General features: G+C 37.6%; 1 protein-coding gene across 1 annotated transcript in view; it reads right to left on the bottom strand.

Moving 5' to 3' along the window:
* Positions 1–15,590, bottom strand: part of PCDH11X (protocadherin 11 X-linked) — a 386,026-nt gene that overhangs the window by 263,141 nt on the left and 107,295 nt on the right. The window lies entirely within an intron of this gene.

Here is a 15,590-nt window from a genome sequence, read left to right as displayed (position 1 = left end):
AATGACAGGAGATTGTACAATCTTCTATGAGGGCTTCCTGAACAGTAGCAGGTGCCAACTTGCCTCTACAAGGATAAGAGAGCAGGCTGACACCATTTTTACCCCTGTCCATCAGCACAGGCATATATCAGTGAGCAGCACAGCACCCACAGTGGAGGCTTGAGCCACGTACAGCAAGCCCAATCCCATGCTCAGCAGGTTATTTTTTACAAGGGCAAGTGTGCCTGAGAGTCAGAGCAGCAGTCTGCTGCTCCCCCAGATCAGCAGAATCCACCTGCACATTTATGTCTACTGACCACAGAGTGCTGCAAAGATTAAGCTCTATGGGAAATAAGATCTAGCCTCTTTTAACAAGAAAACCAGAGCACACCCATTTAAAATTCACCACACAATGGACAAGGTCCAAACACTCCCCACTGCAGGCAAGGAGAAACTGCTGAGGACTGACCTGAGGGAAGGAGCAGCCAAAACACAACAACAGAGTGCATGCAGCATACCAGAAACTCTTCCTGAAGTGCCAGGCCCTAGACAGTATATGAGCACTTCTTAAAATAATAGCCATTATACTCAGGAGCAAGAAACATAACAGGCTTTCCTAACACATAGAAGACAGAGACCTAGACAAAATACCAAGATGGAGTAATTCATCTCAAAAGAAAGAACAAGGAAAGGTCACAGCCAGGGACCTAATCAAAACAGATATAAGTACAATGCTAGAATTAGAATTTTTTTAATAAAGATTCTATTTAATTATTTGTCAGAGAGAGAGAGAGAGGGAGCACAAGCAAAGGGAGCAGCAGGCAGAGGGAGAAGCATGCTCCCCGCTGAGCAAGGAACCTGATGCAGGACTTGATCCAAGGACCCTGGGATCATGACCTGAGCCAAAGGCAGACACTTAACTGACTGAGCCACCCAGATGCCCCCTGAATTAGAATTTAATACAACAATCATAGGGATACTCTCTGGGCTTGAGAAAAGCATAGGAAAAAACAAGGAGTCCTTTAACACAGAGATAAAATACCTAAAAACCAAGCCAGCTGAAATAAAAAATGCTATAACCATGAAGCAAAACTGACTGAATGTAATGATCAGAAGGATGGAAGAGGCAGAGGAACAAATAATTGATATAGAGGATAAAATTTCGGAAAGTAATGGAAAAAAAAGGGGAAAGCAAAATAATGGAACAGAATGTATATTTAGGGAACTCAGTGACTACATAAAGTGTAATAATATTTGTATCATAGGAGCCCCAGAGGAATAATAGGGAAAAAGGGGCAGAAGGTTTATTTCAGGAAATTATAGCTGAAAACTTCCCTAATCAGGGGAAGGAAACAAACATCCAAATCTAGGAAGCATGGAGAATGCCCATCAAAATCAACAAGAGCAGACCAATATCAAGACATACCTCAGTAAAATTTGTGAATTACAGAGATAAGGAAAGAATCCTGAATGGAACAAAGGAAAGAAATTCCTAACCTATAAGAGAAGACAAATTAGGTTAGCAGCAGATATCTCCACAGAAACTTGGTAGTCCAGAAGAAAGTGGCATGATATATTCAGCGTGCTGAATGGAAAAAAAAAAATGCAGCAAAGAATACATTATCCAGAAAGGTTAGAAGGGGAGATAAAGCATTTCCCAAATAAACAAAAACTAAAGGACTTTGTGATCACTAAACCAGTCCTGAAAGAAATTTTAAAGGGGACTCTTGAGTGGGGAAAAAAAGACCAAAAGTAACAAAGAATAGAAAGGACCAGAGAACATCAACAGAAGCACCAAATCTATAGGTAATGCAATGGCATTAAGTTAATACCTATCAAAAAAATTACTCTGAATGCAAATGGATTAAATGGTCCAATCAAAAGATATAGGGTACCAGAATGGATAAAAAACAAGAAGCATATGTATGTTACCTACAGAGATTCATTTTAGACCTAAAGTCACCTGCAGATTGAAATTAAGGGGATGGTGAACCATCTATCATGTTAATGGGCATCAAAAGAAAGCCAGAATAGCCATACTTATCAGAAAAAACTAAAGTTTGAACCAAAGACTGTAACAAGAGATAAATGACACTATATCATAACAAAGGGTTCTGTCCAACAAGAAGATCTAACAATTATTAATATTTATGTCCCCAATGTGGTAGCATCCAAATATGCAAATCACTTAATAGCTAACATAAAGTAAATCACAGATAACAATACAATAGTAGTAGGGACGTTTAACCCCACATGTACATAAAATGGACAGACCATCTAAGCAGAAAATCAACAAGGGAACAATGGCTTTGAATGGCACACTGGACCAGATGAACTTCACAGATATATTTAGAACATTTTATCCTAAAGCAGCAAAACAGACACTTTCCTAGTGCAAATGGAACATTCTCCAGAATAGATTGCATACAGGGTCACAAATCAGGCCTTAACAAGTATAAAAAGATTGAAATCATACCATGCATCCTTTCTGACCACAATGTTATGAAACTTGAAACTTGAACCAATAACAAGAAAAAATTTGGAAAGACCACAAATATGTGGAGGTTAAAGAACATCCTACTAAAGAATGAATCGGTTAACCAGGAAATTAAAGAAGAAATTTATGAAAATACATGGAAGCAAATGAAAATAAAAACACAACATTCCAAAACCTTTGGAATGTAGCAAAAGCAGTCATAAGAAGAAAATATATAGCAATACAGGCCTACCTCAAGAAACAGGAAAATTCTCAAATATACAACTTAATCTTATACCTAAAGGATCTAGAAAAGAAACAGCAAATAAGCCTAAAGCCAGCAGAAGAAGATAAATAATAAAGAACAGAAATAAATGATATAGAAAAAAAAGAAAAACCAAAAGAAACAAAAATAAACAGTAGAACAGATCAATGAAACCAGGAGCTGGTTCTTTGAAAGAATCAATAAAATTGGTAAACCCCTAGCCATATATATGAAAATAAAAAGAGAAAGACCCAAATAAATAAAATCATTAATGAAAGAGGAGAGGTTGCAACCAAAAACCAAAATACAATTATAACAGAATATTATTAAGGATTATATGCCAACAAATTGGGCAATCTGGAAGAAATGGATAAATTCCCAAAAACATACAAACTACCAAAACTGAAACAGGAAGAAACAGAAAACCTGAACAGATCCATAACTAGAAAAGAAATTGAATCAGTAATCAACAATCTGCCAACAAACAAAACTCGAGGGCCAGATGGCTTCCCAAGGGAATTCTACCAAACATTTAATAAAGAGCTAATAGCTGGAGTGCCTGGTTAACTCAGTGAGTTAAATGTCTGTCTTCAGCTCAGGTCATGATCTCAGGGTCCTGGGATCACACCCCATGTCAGGCTCCATGCTCAGCAGGAAGTCTGCTTGTCTCTCTGCCCCTCCCCCCACTCATGCTCGCTCTCTATCAAATAAATAGAATCTTTTTTTAAAAGAGTTAATACTTATTCTTCTGAAACTGTTCTAAAAATATAAATGGAAGAAAAACTTCCAAACTCATTCTATGAGGCCAGCATTACCTTGATTCCAGACAAAGACCCCACTAAATAGGAGAATTGCAGGACAATAACCCTGATGAATGTGGATGCAAATATTCTCAACAAAATATTAGCAACTCGAATCCAACAGTACATTAAAAGAATTATGAATCATGATCAAGTTGGATTTATTCCTGGGCGGTAAGGGAGGTTCAATACTCACAAATCAATCAATGTCATACACCACATTAAAAAATGAAAGTATAAGAACCATAGGATCCTCTCAATAGATGCAGAAATAACATTTGACAAAGTATAGTATCCATTCTTGATAAAAATTCCTCAACAGAGTAGAGATAGCAGGAACATACCTCAACATCATAAAGGCCATATTTGAATTACTTACAGCTAATATCATCCTCAATGGGGAAAAACTGAGATCTTTTTCTCTAAGGTTAGGAATAAGACAGGGAAGTTCACTCTCAACATTGTTATTTAACATAGTACAGGAAGTCCTAACTTCAGCAATCAGACCAAGAAAGAAAGAAAGAAAGAAAGAAAGAAAGAAAGAAAGAAAGAAAGAAAGAAAAGAAAAAAGGAAGGAAGGAAAGAAAGAAAGAAAGAAAGAAAGAAAGAAAGAAAGAAAGAAAGAAAGAAAGAAAAAAAAAAGAAAAGAAAATGCATCCAAATCAGTAATGAGGATGTCAAACTTTCACTATTTGTAGATGACACAATACTCTATGTAGAACACCTGAAAGACTCTACCAAAAAAAAAAAATGGTAGAACAGATACAGGATTTCAGTAAAGTCACAAGATAAAAATCCAACCTATAGAAATCTGTTGCATTTATTTTTTTAAAGATTTAATTACTTATTTTAGAGAGAGAGAGAGTATAGGGAGGGGGGCAGAGGGAGAGAAACTTCAAGCAGACTCCCTGCTGAGCACAGAGCCTGACCAGGGCTCTATTCCACATCCCATGAGAACATGATCTGGGCAAAAACCAAGAGCTGGATGCTCACCTGACTGAGCCATCCAGGTGCCCCTAGAAATCTGTTGAATTTCTATACACCAGTAATGAAGTAGCAGGAAGAAAGAAAGAAAAGAAAGAAAGAAAGAAAGAAAGAAAGAAAGAAAGAAAGAAAGAAAGAAAGAAGAAAAGAAAAAAGAAAAGAAAAGGAATTGATCTCATTTACAATTGCACCAAACCATGATACCTAGGAATAAACATTACCAAAGAGATAAAAGATCTATATTCTGAAAACTATAGAATACTTATGAAAGAAATTGAAGATGACACGAAGAAATGAAAAAAAGAAAAACATTCCATGCTCATGGACTGGAAGAACAAATATTGTTAAAATGTCTATACTATCCAATGCAATCCCTATCAACACTTCACATTTGATGGAGTCTTTTGGGTGTTCTACAGAGTATCATGTAATCTGCGAATAGGGAAAGTTTGACTTCTTTGTTGCTGATTTGTATGCCTATTTATTTCATCCCAAATATCCAAAGCAGTCTTGAAAAAGAAAAGCAAAGTTGAAGGAATCAAAATTCTTGACTTCAAGGTATATTACAAAGCTGTAGTGATCAAGACAGTATGGTACTGGCACAAAAACATACACATAGATCAATGAAAAAGAAGAGAAAATGCAGAAATGGATCCACAACTATGTAGTCAACTAATCTTCAACAAAGCAGGAAAAACATCCAATGGAATAAAAAAGATACTCTCTTCATCACATGGTGCTGGGAAAACTGGACAACAGCATGCAGAAGAATGAAACTGGACCATCTCTTAAACCATACATAAAAATAGATTCAAAATGGATGAAAGACCTAAATGTGAGACAGGAGCCATCAAAGTCCTAGATGAGAACACAGGCAGCAATCTTCTTGAACTCAGTCCTTGATAGGTTCCTATTAGAAATCTCACCAGAGACGAGGGCAACAAAAGCAAAAATGAACTCTTTGGACTTCATCAAGATAAAAAGCTTCCTCACAGTGAGGGAAACAATCAACAAACCTAAAAGACAACCTACAGAATGGGAGAAGATATTTGCAAGTGACATATCTGATAAAGGGTTGGTATCCAAAATCTATAAAGAACTTATCAAACTCAACACTCCAAAAAACTCCAATAACCTAGTTAAGAAAAGGGCATAAGACATGAATAGTTCCCCACTCAGCAGGGACACTGCTTGAATTTCTGTCCCTCTGCCCCTCCCCCTGCTTATGCTCTCTCTCTCTGTCTCTCTCTCTCCTAAATAAATAAATCTTTATTTTTTTAATTAAAAAAAAAAGAGGATGCTGCCTGTGTTCTCCTCTAGAATTTTGATGGTTTCCTGTCTCACATTTAGGTCTTTCATCCATTTTGAATTTATTTTTGTGTATGGTGTAAGAAAGTGGTCCAGTTTCATTCTTCTGCATGTTGCTGTCCAGTTTTCCCAGCACCATTTGTTGAAGAGACTGTCATTTTTCCATTGGACAGTCTTTCTTGCTTTGTTGATGATTAGTTGACTATATAGTTGTGGGTTCATTTCTGAATTTTCTATTCTGTTCCACCAATCTCTGTCTGTCTATGTGCCAACACCATACCGTCTTGATGACTACAGCTTTGTAATATAGCTTTAAGGCTGGAATTGTGATGCCTCCAACTTTGCTTTCTTTTTTCAAGATTGCTTTGACTATTTGGGGTCTTTTGTGAAAAATGCTGTTGGTATTTTGATAGAGATTGTATTAAGTGAGTAGATTGCTTTGGGTATTATAGACATTTTCACAATGTCTATATTGTCTATAAGGTCTATAATTTTGATGGGCATTCTCTGTGCCTCCTGGATTTAGATGTTTGTTTTCTTCCCCAGATTCGGGAAGTTTTCAGCTATAATTACTCTAATAAACCTCCTGCCCCTTTTTCCCTCTCTTCTTCTGGGACTTCTATGATATGAATGTTATTATGCTTTATGGAGTTGATGAATTCCCTAAGTCTACATTTGTGATCTCACATTTTTCTTTTCTTCTTTTCAGCTTCATTGTTTTCCAAAATTTTATCTCCCATATCACTTATTCATTCCTCTGCTTCTTCCATCCTTGTGTTCATTACACCAGTTGGTTTTGCATCTCAGTTTTAGCAATTTTCATTTCAGCCTGACTAGTTTTTACATTTATCTCTTTGTTAAGGGACTGACTCCCTGGTGTATTTTATGTTTTTCTCAAGCCCAACTAGGAACCTTATTACTGTTGTTTTATATCTGGATCAGGCACATTACTTATATCTGCTTTGATTAGGCCCCTGGCTGTGACTTTTGTTTGTTCTTTCTTTTGGGATGAATTACTCAATCTTGGTATTTTGTCTAGGTCTCTGTATTTTTCTCTGGGCTATGAAAATGGCTAATGGCTTTATTGAGAAGAGGTTGTATATTATCCAGGGTCTGACATTTTAGAAAGTGTTTCTGGTGTATGGTATGTGCATTCTGCTGTTGTGTTTTGGCTGCACTTTCCCTCAGTTCAGTCCTCTTCAGAGGTTTGCCTTGCCTGCAGTGGGGAGTGTATTGACCTTGGCCAGAGTGTAGCCAGTTTTAGAAAGGTATGCTCTGGTCTGCCTGTTAAAAGAGGCCAAATCCTATTACCTCTAAAGCTGAAGTTTTGCAATACTCTATGGTCAGTATACTCAGTGTGTGTGGGGGGGTTTGTTCTGGTCTTCTTGGGGAGAGAACCACTGTTCTGTGTCTCGGGCACACTTTCCCTAGTAAAGAAGCACCTGCAGATTTCAGGGGCTTGGGGTTGATGTGAGCTGCTGAGGCCCCCACTATTGGCACTGTTCTACCTACTGAAGATGGTACATGCTGATGTACAGGGGAGAAAAATGGTGCCAGCCCTTTTCCTCATCCCCAGAGAGGGGAATTCATGCCTGATGTTGTCCTAGGAGCCCTCACTGAAGACTGAAGAATCCCCTCATGTGTCTCAGGCATCCCTCAGACCCCTGCCTTCACCCCATCAGTGTCCAGCCGTCTACCTACCCAGCAGTGCAGTGTACCTGTGTTTTATCTCAGACATGCTGACTGAGTTTCAAAACTCCCAACTTTAGGGACCTGAAGCAGCACAGACCAATTCTGGTCTTCTGGGGGAGGATGTTGCCATGCTGGTGCTGGTTTGTCAAGAAGGTCATCATACCAAATGCACAGGGGGTTGGAGTTTAGAAAATGCACAGCAAAAGGCAGCATCCAGGTTAGCTGCTCTCAGCAGGTATCTCTGCCCCCATGCTAAGGAGCAGGGCAATGGTATGCCACCCACCAGCTCTTCAGCTCTTTTGTCCCCTGTGAGGCATGCCACCTCTCCCAGATGCAGTCCAAGAAGAGGAAAATGTCCCCCTTTGCTTCCCAGGGGATCCTCAGATGGTGCCATTGGTTCCGTAACCTCTGCCCTCCTTCTCCACAGGAGCGTCACTCTGCCCACCATTCTCCATACTGACCATGGTGCAGATTTCTAAAACTCATATTTGAGCTCCACTGGCTGTAAAAACTCATGAAAATAAGCCCATCTCTTTTTCCCAGTCAATAGTTTTGAGGAAATGTTTCTCTTGTACAATCCCCTGTATGCTGCTCTCTCCCCTCTTCTCTCCATTATCAGGAACCCCATCCCTTTGCAGGACCCACAATACTTTTTTCCTCTAAATCATGTCTCCACACCTACTACCTTCCATGATGTGTCCTTTTGTCTCCCTCTATTTGGGCAGTTTGTTCTCTCTGTCCTCAGATCAATTTCTTGGGTGTTCAGAATGATTTGATACTTTTTTAGCTGTGTTAAGGGATGAGGCAAACATAAGACCCTCTTACTACTCTACCATCCTCAATTCCAAGAATCTAGACTTTGAAGTTATGTTTTGACTGTTGAATTATAATTCTAATAATTCTAATAAAATCATAATTTCTCAAAGATTGGACAACACTAAGGTATATATTTTTTAAATATAGTAAAACCCTATCAATGATAGTAGACTGGTAAACATCTAGTAAGTACTGATTTTAACTTCTTTTTTGTTTTTTAAAGATTTTATTTATTTATTTGACAGAGATAGAGACAGCCAGCGAGAGAGGGAACGCAAGCAGGGGGAGTGGGAGAGGAAGAAGCAGGCTCATAGCGGGGGAGCCTGATGTGGGCCTCGATCCCATAATGCCGGGATCATGCCCTGAGCCGAAGGCAGACGCTTAACTGCTGTGTAACCCAGGCACCCCTGATTTTAACTTCTGAAAAAGACATTTTCCTCTGATCAAAATTGTTTGTGATTTTGGCAAACTGCCAAGAAGTGGAAGCACACTTAACTAATATAAAATTAAGAAACCTAATATTGAGCAAGTTGCATTTCATAGCATAATTATTCTAAACTCAACCACTGGATTATTAAACTAACTGAATGCTCTACCACATTTTGTATTTAACTTGATTTGTATTATCACCAGAATTATTTAGGAATTGTAGCAGCAATTGCTATCAACCCTATTAACTAGAGACTTTAATCTAATTCACTTATTTTTATTAGGAACCACGCTAAAGTATTTAAGCCATCTCTAAGAATGAAGCGCAAATTTCAACATAAATATACCTGAAATGTGTTTACTAACTCATTGAATTGCTTCACTTTTTAAAAAAGTTTATTTATTTAGTAAGTTTTAAGTAATCTCTATACCCAATGTGGAGCCCAAACTCATGATCCTGAGATCAAGAGTTGCATGCTTTTCCAAATGAACCAGCCAGGCACCCCTACTTTACTTTTCATGAATAATGTGACATAAAAGATAAGGAATCTTGATATGCACAAGTGACTTTTAAAATAGAATTCTGCATCATATCTGGTTCAAGTCAATCCATATAGAACATTTTGGGGGGAAATATTTAAATTTATCTTTAGAAAAATGATCAGCTCCTCTAGAACAGGACACAGGCACTCAAGTTGCCATGAGAATATACATTATTTATATACATATTAGATAAATAGACATGTAGGCATAGATATATAGGTATATCTTCTGATGTTGACTTAAGTGCTCATATTTATACTATTTTTTACAAGTTTTATGTTTTTATTATCACTTATCATAATCAAAGGGAATAGCTTGAAAACAAAATGGATTCCCATATGAATCAACCATCAGTCTGTCACTAGATACCTAGGTTGGCACAACTAATTGAAAAATATACATGATGCATAAGGGTCCCTTTTCTCTGTAACCATGCCAGCATTTGTTATTTCTTGACTTTTTTTGATAATGGTCATTCTAACAGGTATGAAGTTGTATCTCATTGTGGTTTTAATTTGTGTTTCCCTAGTGACTAATGATATTGAACCTTTTTCCATGTACCTGTCAGTGCTTTTGTATATATTCTTTGGGAAAATGTCTATTCAGGTCCTGCACCCATTTTTTAATCAGGCTATTTGTTTTCTTGTTATTGGGTTATACGAGTTCTCTTATATACTTTGACTATTAACATTTTATCATATATATGGCTTGCAAATACTTTTTCAATTCCATAGGTCATCTTTTCACTTTGTTGATGGTTTATTTGTTGTGCAGAAGCTTTTTTAGTTTGATGTAGTCCCATTTGTTTATTTTTGATTTTGTTGCCTGTGCTTTTTGTGTCATATCCAAAAAATCATTACTAAGACCAATGTCAAGGAAACTTGTTCCTATGTTGTTTTCTAGGAGTTTCATGGTTCAGGTCTTACATACAACTCTTGAGTCTATTTTGAGTTAATTGTTGAGAGTGGTGTAAGATATGGGTCCAGCTTAATTCTTTTATATGTCAACATACAGTTATTAGAGCACCATTTATTGAAGAGGCCGTCTTTTCACCATTGACAAAACAGGCGATATCACATTTCCTGATTTCAAGCTATATTATAAAGCCATCATCATCACAACACTATGGAACTGGCATAATCACAGACAAATAGACCAATAAAACAGAATCAAGAGTCCAGAAATAAACCCAAACATATATGGTCAACTAATATTTGACAAAGGAGTCAAGAACAGTCATATTTATACTTTTGAAAAATATTTCTATGTGTATGTATATATTTATATATATAGGTGTGTGTATGTATTCAAATATATATATACAACTGTCAGGTTGAGTTAGCTTAACTGGCAAAAGATTAGTTTGTGAAGAATTATCTGACAGTAGACATGCTAACATCAAATTCATATAGGGTGAATCCTTTTCTGAGCTGGCATTGGTCATCTAATGTAGTGTTTATTAAGGTTAAACATGCCAGATGATGACATGGAAATATGTAATTTCAATAAAATTATTTTATTTTGGACATAACATTTCCTTAATTATTATTCAATTTATTCAATTTTGGTTTTTTTGTTTTGTTTTTGTTTTGTTTTTTTTAATGATTTTTTATTATATTATGTTAGTCACCATACAGTACATCCCCGGTTTCCTATGTAAAGTTCCATGATTCATTAGTTGCATATAACACCCAGTGCACCATGCAATACGTGCCCTCCTTACTACCCATCACCGGTCTATCCCATTCCCCCACCACCCTCCCCTCTGAGGCCCTCAGTTTGTTTCTCATAGTCCATAGTCTCTTATGTTTCACTCCCCCTTCTGATTATCCCCCTTTCTTTATCCCTTTCTTCCCCTACCAATCATCCTATTTCTTATGTTCCATTGATGAGAGAAATCATATGATAATTGTATTTCTCTGCTTGACTTATTTCACTTAGCATTATCTCCTCCAGTGCCGTCCATGTTGCAGCAAATGTTGAGAACTCGTTCTTTCTGATAGCTGAGTAATATTCCACTGTACATATGGACCACAACTTCTTAATCCAGTCATCTGTTGAAGGGCATCTCGGCTCCTTCCACGATTTAGCTATTGTGGACAATGCTGCTATGAACATTGGGGTGCATATGGCCCTTCTCTTCACTACGTCTGTATCTTTGGGACAAACACCCAGTAGTGCAATGGCTGGGTCATAGGGTAGCTCAATTTTTAACTTTTTAAGGGACCTACACACTGTTTTCCAGAATGGCTACACCAACTTGCATTCCCACCAACAATGTAGGAGGGATCCCCTTTCTCCACATCCTCTCCAAAAATTGTTGTTTCTTGCCTTGTCTATTTTTGCCATTCTAACTGGCGTAAAGTGGTATCTCAGTGTGGTTTTGATTTGAATTTCCCTGATGGCTAATGATTTTGAACATTTTTTCATGTGTCTGTTAGCCATTTGTATGTCTTCATTGGAAAAGTGTCTGTTCATATCTTCTGCCCATTTTTTGATTTGTTTATTTGTTTCTTGTGTGTTGAGTTTGAGAAGTTCTTTGTAGATCTTGGATACCAGTCTTTTATCTGTAGCAACATTTTCAAATATCTTCTCCCATTCCGTGGGCTGCCTCTCAGTTTTTTTGACTGTTTCCTTGGCTGTGCAGAAGCTTTTAATCTTGATGAAGTCCCACAAGTTCATTTTATCTTTTGTTTCTCTTGCCTTTCGAGATGTGTCATGAAAAAGGTTGCTTTGGCCGATGTCGTAGAGGTTGCTGCCTATGTTCTCCTTTAGAATTTTGATGGATTCCTGTCTCACATCGAGGTCTTTCATCCTTTTGGAGTTTATTTTTGTGTATGGTTAGAGAGATGGGTCAAGTTTCATTCTTTTGCATGTAGCTGTCCAATTTTCCCAGCACCATTTATTGAAGTGACTGTCTTTTTTTTCCACCGGATGTTTTTTCCTGCCTTATCAAAGATTAGTTGCCCAAAGAGCCGAGGGTCCATTACTGGATTCTCTATTCTGTTCCATTGGTCTATGCGTCTGTTTTTGTGCCAGTACCATGCTGTCTTTGTGATCACAGCTTTGTAGTACAGCTCGAAATCCGGCATTGTGATGTCCCCAGCTTTGTTTTTCCTTTTCAACAGTTCCTTGGAGATTCAGGGACTTTTCTGTTTCCATACAAATTTAAGAACTATTTATTCCACTTCTTTGAAAAATGTCCTCAGTATTTTGATTGGGATAGCATTGAAAGTGTAGATTGCTCTGGGTAGCATGATCCATGAGCATGGAATATTTTTCCATCTTTTTATGTCTTCCTCAATGTCTTTCAAGAGTGATTTATAGTTTCTAGAATATAGGTCCTTTATGTCTCTGGTTAAGTTAATTCCAAGGTAACATATAGTTTTTGGTGCTATTGTAAATGGGATGGATTCCCTAATTTCTCTTTCTTCAGTCTCATTATTTGTGTATAGAAATGCAACTGATTTCTGAGCATTGATTTTGTATCCTGTCACATTACTGAATTGCTCTATAACTTCTAATAGTTTGGGAGTGGATTCTTTTGGGTTTTCCATATAGAGTATCATGTCATCTGCGAAGAGACAGTTTAACTTCTTCTTTTCCGATTTGGATACCTTTTATCCCTTTTTGTGGTCTGATTGCTGTTGCAAGGACTTCTAGTACTATGTTGAATAATATTGGCAAGAGTGGGCATCCTTGTCGTGCTCCTGATCTTAAGGGAAAGGCTTCCAGCTTTTCCCCATTGATAATATTATTTGCTGTAGATTTTTCAAAGATGGCTTTTATGAGATTGAGAAATGTACCCTCTATTCCTACACTCTGAAGGGTTTTAATCAGGAAAGGATGCCTTATTTTGTCAAATGCTTTTTCTGCATCAATTGAGAGGATCATATGGTTCCTGAGACTTTTCTTGTTGATATGATGTATCACGCTGATCAATTTGGAATGTTGAACCACGCTTGCATCCCAGGTATGAGTCCCACTTGGTCATGATGGATAATCCTTTTAATGTACTGTTGGATTCTACTAGCCAAGATCTTGTTGAGGATTTTGGTGTCCATATTCATTAGGGAAATCGGTCTGTAATTCTCCTTTTTGATGGGGTCTTTGCTTGGTTTGGGGATCAAGGAAATATTGGCCTCATAGAATGAGTTTCGTAGCTTTCCTTCTGTTTCTATTTTTTGAAATAGCTTTAGGAGAATAGGTATTATTTCTTCTTTGAATGTTTGGTAGAATTACAGAGGAAAACCATCCGGGCCTGGAGTTTTATTATTTGGAAGGTTGTTTATCACTGATTCAATCTCTTCATAATTAATTGGCCTGTTTAAGAAATCAATTTCTTCCTGTATCAGTCTTGGTAGTTTATAGTTTTCCAGGAAGGCCTCCATCTCCTCCAGATTGCTTAATTTATTGGCATATAGCTATTGATAAAAGTTTCTAATAATCCTTCCAATTTCATTGGTGTTGGTTGTGACCTCTCCTTTTTCATTCATAATTTTATTAATTTGGGTGCTTTCTCTTTTCTCTTGGATAAGTCTTGCCAGTGGTCTGTCAATTTTATTGATTCTCTCAAAGAACCAGCTTCTAGTTCTGTTGATCTGTTCTACTGTACTTCTGGTTTCTAATTCATTGATTACTGCTCTCATCTTGGTCAACTGCTTCCTCGTGCATGGATTAGGTCTGTCCCTCTGTTGCTGTTCCAGCTTCTTGAGGTGAGAATATAAAAACTGCATTTTAGATTTTTCTATTCTTTTGATTGAGGCTTGGATGGCTATGTATTTCCCCCTTAGGACTGCCTTTGCAGTATCCCATAGGTTTTGGACCATTGTGTTTTCATTCTCATTGGTCTCCATAAATTGTTTAAATTGATTTTTGATTTCCTGGTTTATCAAGTCATTCCTGAGCAGGATGGTTCTTAGTCTCCAAGTGTTTGAGTTTCTTCCAAATTTTTCCTTGTGGTTGAGTTCCAATTTCAGAGCATTGTGGTCTGAGACTATGCAGGGGATAATTTCAATCTTTTGGTATCGGTTGAGACCTGTTTTGTGTCCCAGAACATGGTCTATTCTTGAGAATGTTCCATGGACATTAGAATAGAATGCGTATTCTTTGGTTCTGGGGTGTAGTGTTCTATATATATCTATGAGGTCCAACTCGTTGAGTATGGTATTCAAAGCCTTTGATTCTTTGCTTAGTTTTTGCCAGGGTGTTCTGTCTATTTCTGATAGTGGAGTGTTGAGGTCCCTTACTATAAATGTATTTTTATCTATATGTCTCTTTATTCTGGTTAAGAGTTGGCTTGTGTATCTTGCTGCTCCCATGTTGGGGGCATATATATTTGTAATCGTCGTATCCACTTGTTGGATACGTCCTTTAAGAATAATATAGTGCCCTTCTGTGTCTTTAGTTTAAAATCCAATCTATCTGATATAAGAATTGCTACCCCAGCTTTCTTTTCAGGTCCATTTGCGTGAAAGATGGTACTCCATCCCTTTACTGTCAGTCTGAATGTATCTTTGGGTTCAAAATGAGTCTCTTGTAGACAGCAAATGGATAGGTCATTTCTTTTTATCCAATCTGGAACCCTGTGGCCTTTTATGGGAGCATTCAAGCCATTTACATTGAGACTGCATACTGAGAGATATGATTTTAATGATGCCATGTTGCCAGTAAAGTTGTTGTTTGCATCAGTTGTGACTTTCTGTTCTGTATCACTCTTGGGGCCTTTTTACCTTTATAGAACCCCCCTTAATATCTCCTGTAGGGCTGGTTTCGTGGTTATGAAATTGGTTAATGACTGGCGATTCTGGAAGGTTTTTACTTCTCCATCAATTCTGAATGACAGCCTTGCTGGATAAAGGATCCTTGGCTGCATGTTTTTCTCTGAAAGAGCTTTAAAAATGCCCCCCAACCCTTTCTTTCATTCCAGATCTGTGTAGACAGGTCTGATGTAATTCTGATAACTTTGCCTTGGTACGTGAGAAATTTCTTTGCCCTGGCCATTCTCAATACTGTATCCTTGGATCTAATATTTGCGAATTGCACTATGACGTGACGTGGCGTAGGTTTGTCGTGGTTGAGCTTGGGAGGGGTCCTCTCTGCCTCTTGGACACGAATGTTTGTTTCCTTCGCTAGATTAGGGAAGTTTTCAGCTACAATTGGTTCAAATATCTCTTCTAGACCTCTGTTTTTCTCCACCCCCTCGGGGATGCCGATGATTCTGACATTGGATCATTTCATTGAGTCAGTAATCTCCCGTAACCTACATTTGTGGGTGTGGATTTTTTTAAGTCCAGTT

This window comes from Ursus arctos, chromosome X (assembly GCF_023065955.2).
Source record: "Ursus arctos isolate Adak ecotype North America chromosome X, UrsArc2.0, whole genome shotgun sequence".
Lineage (NCBI taxonomy): Eukaryota > Metazoa > Chordata > Mammalia > Carnivora > Ursidae > Ursus > Ursus arctos.
This window is presented reverse-complemented; position numbering and strand designations above follow the sequence as displayed.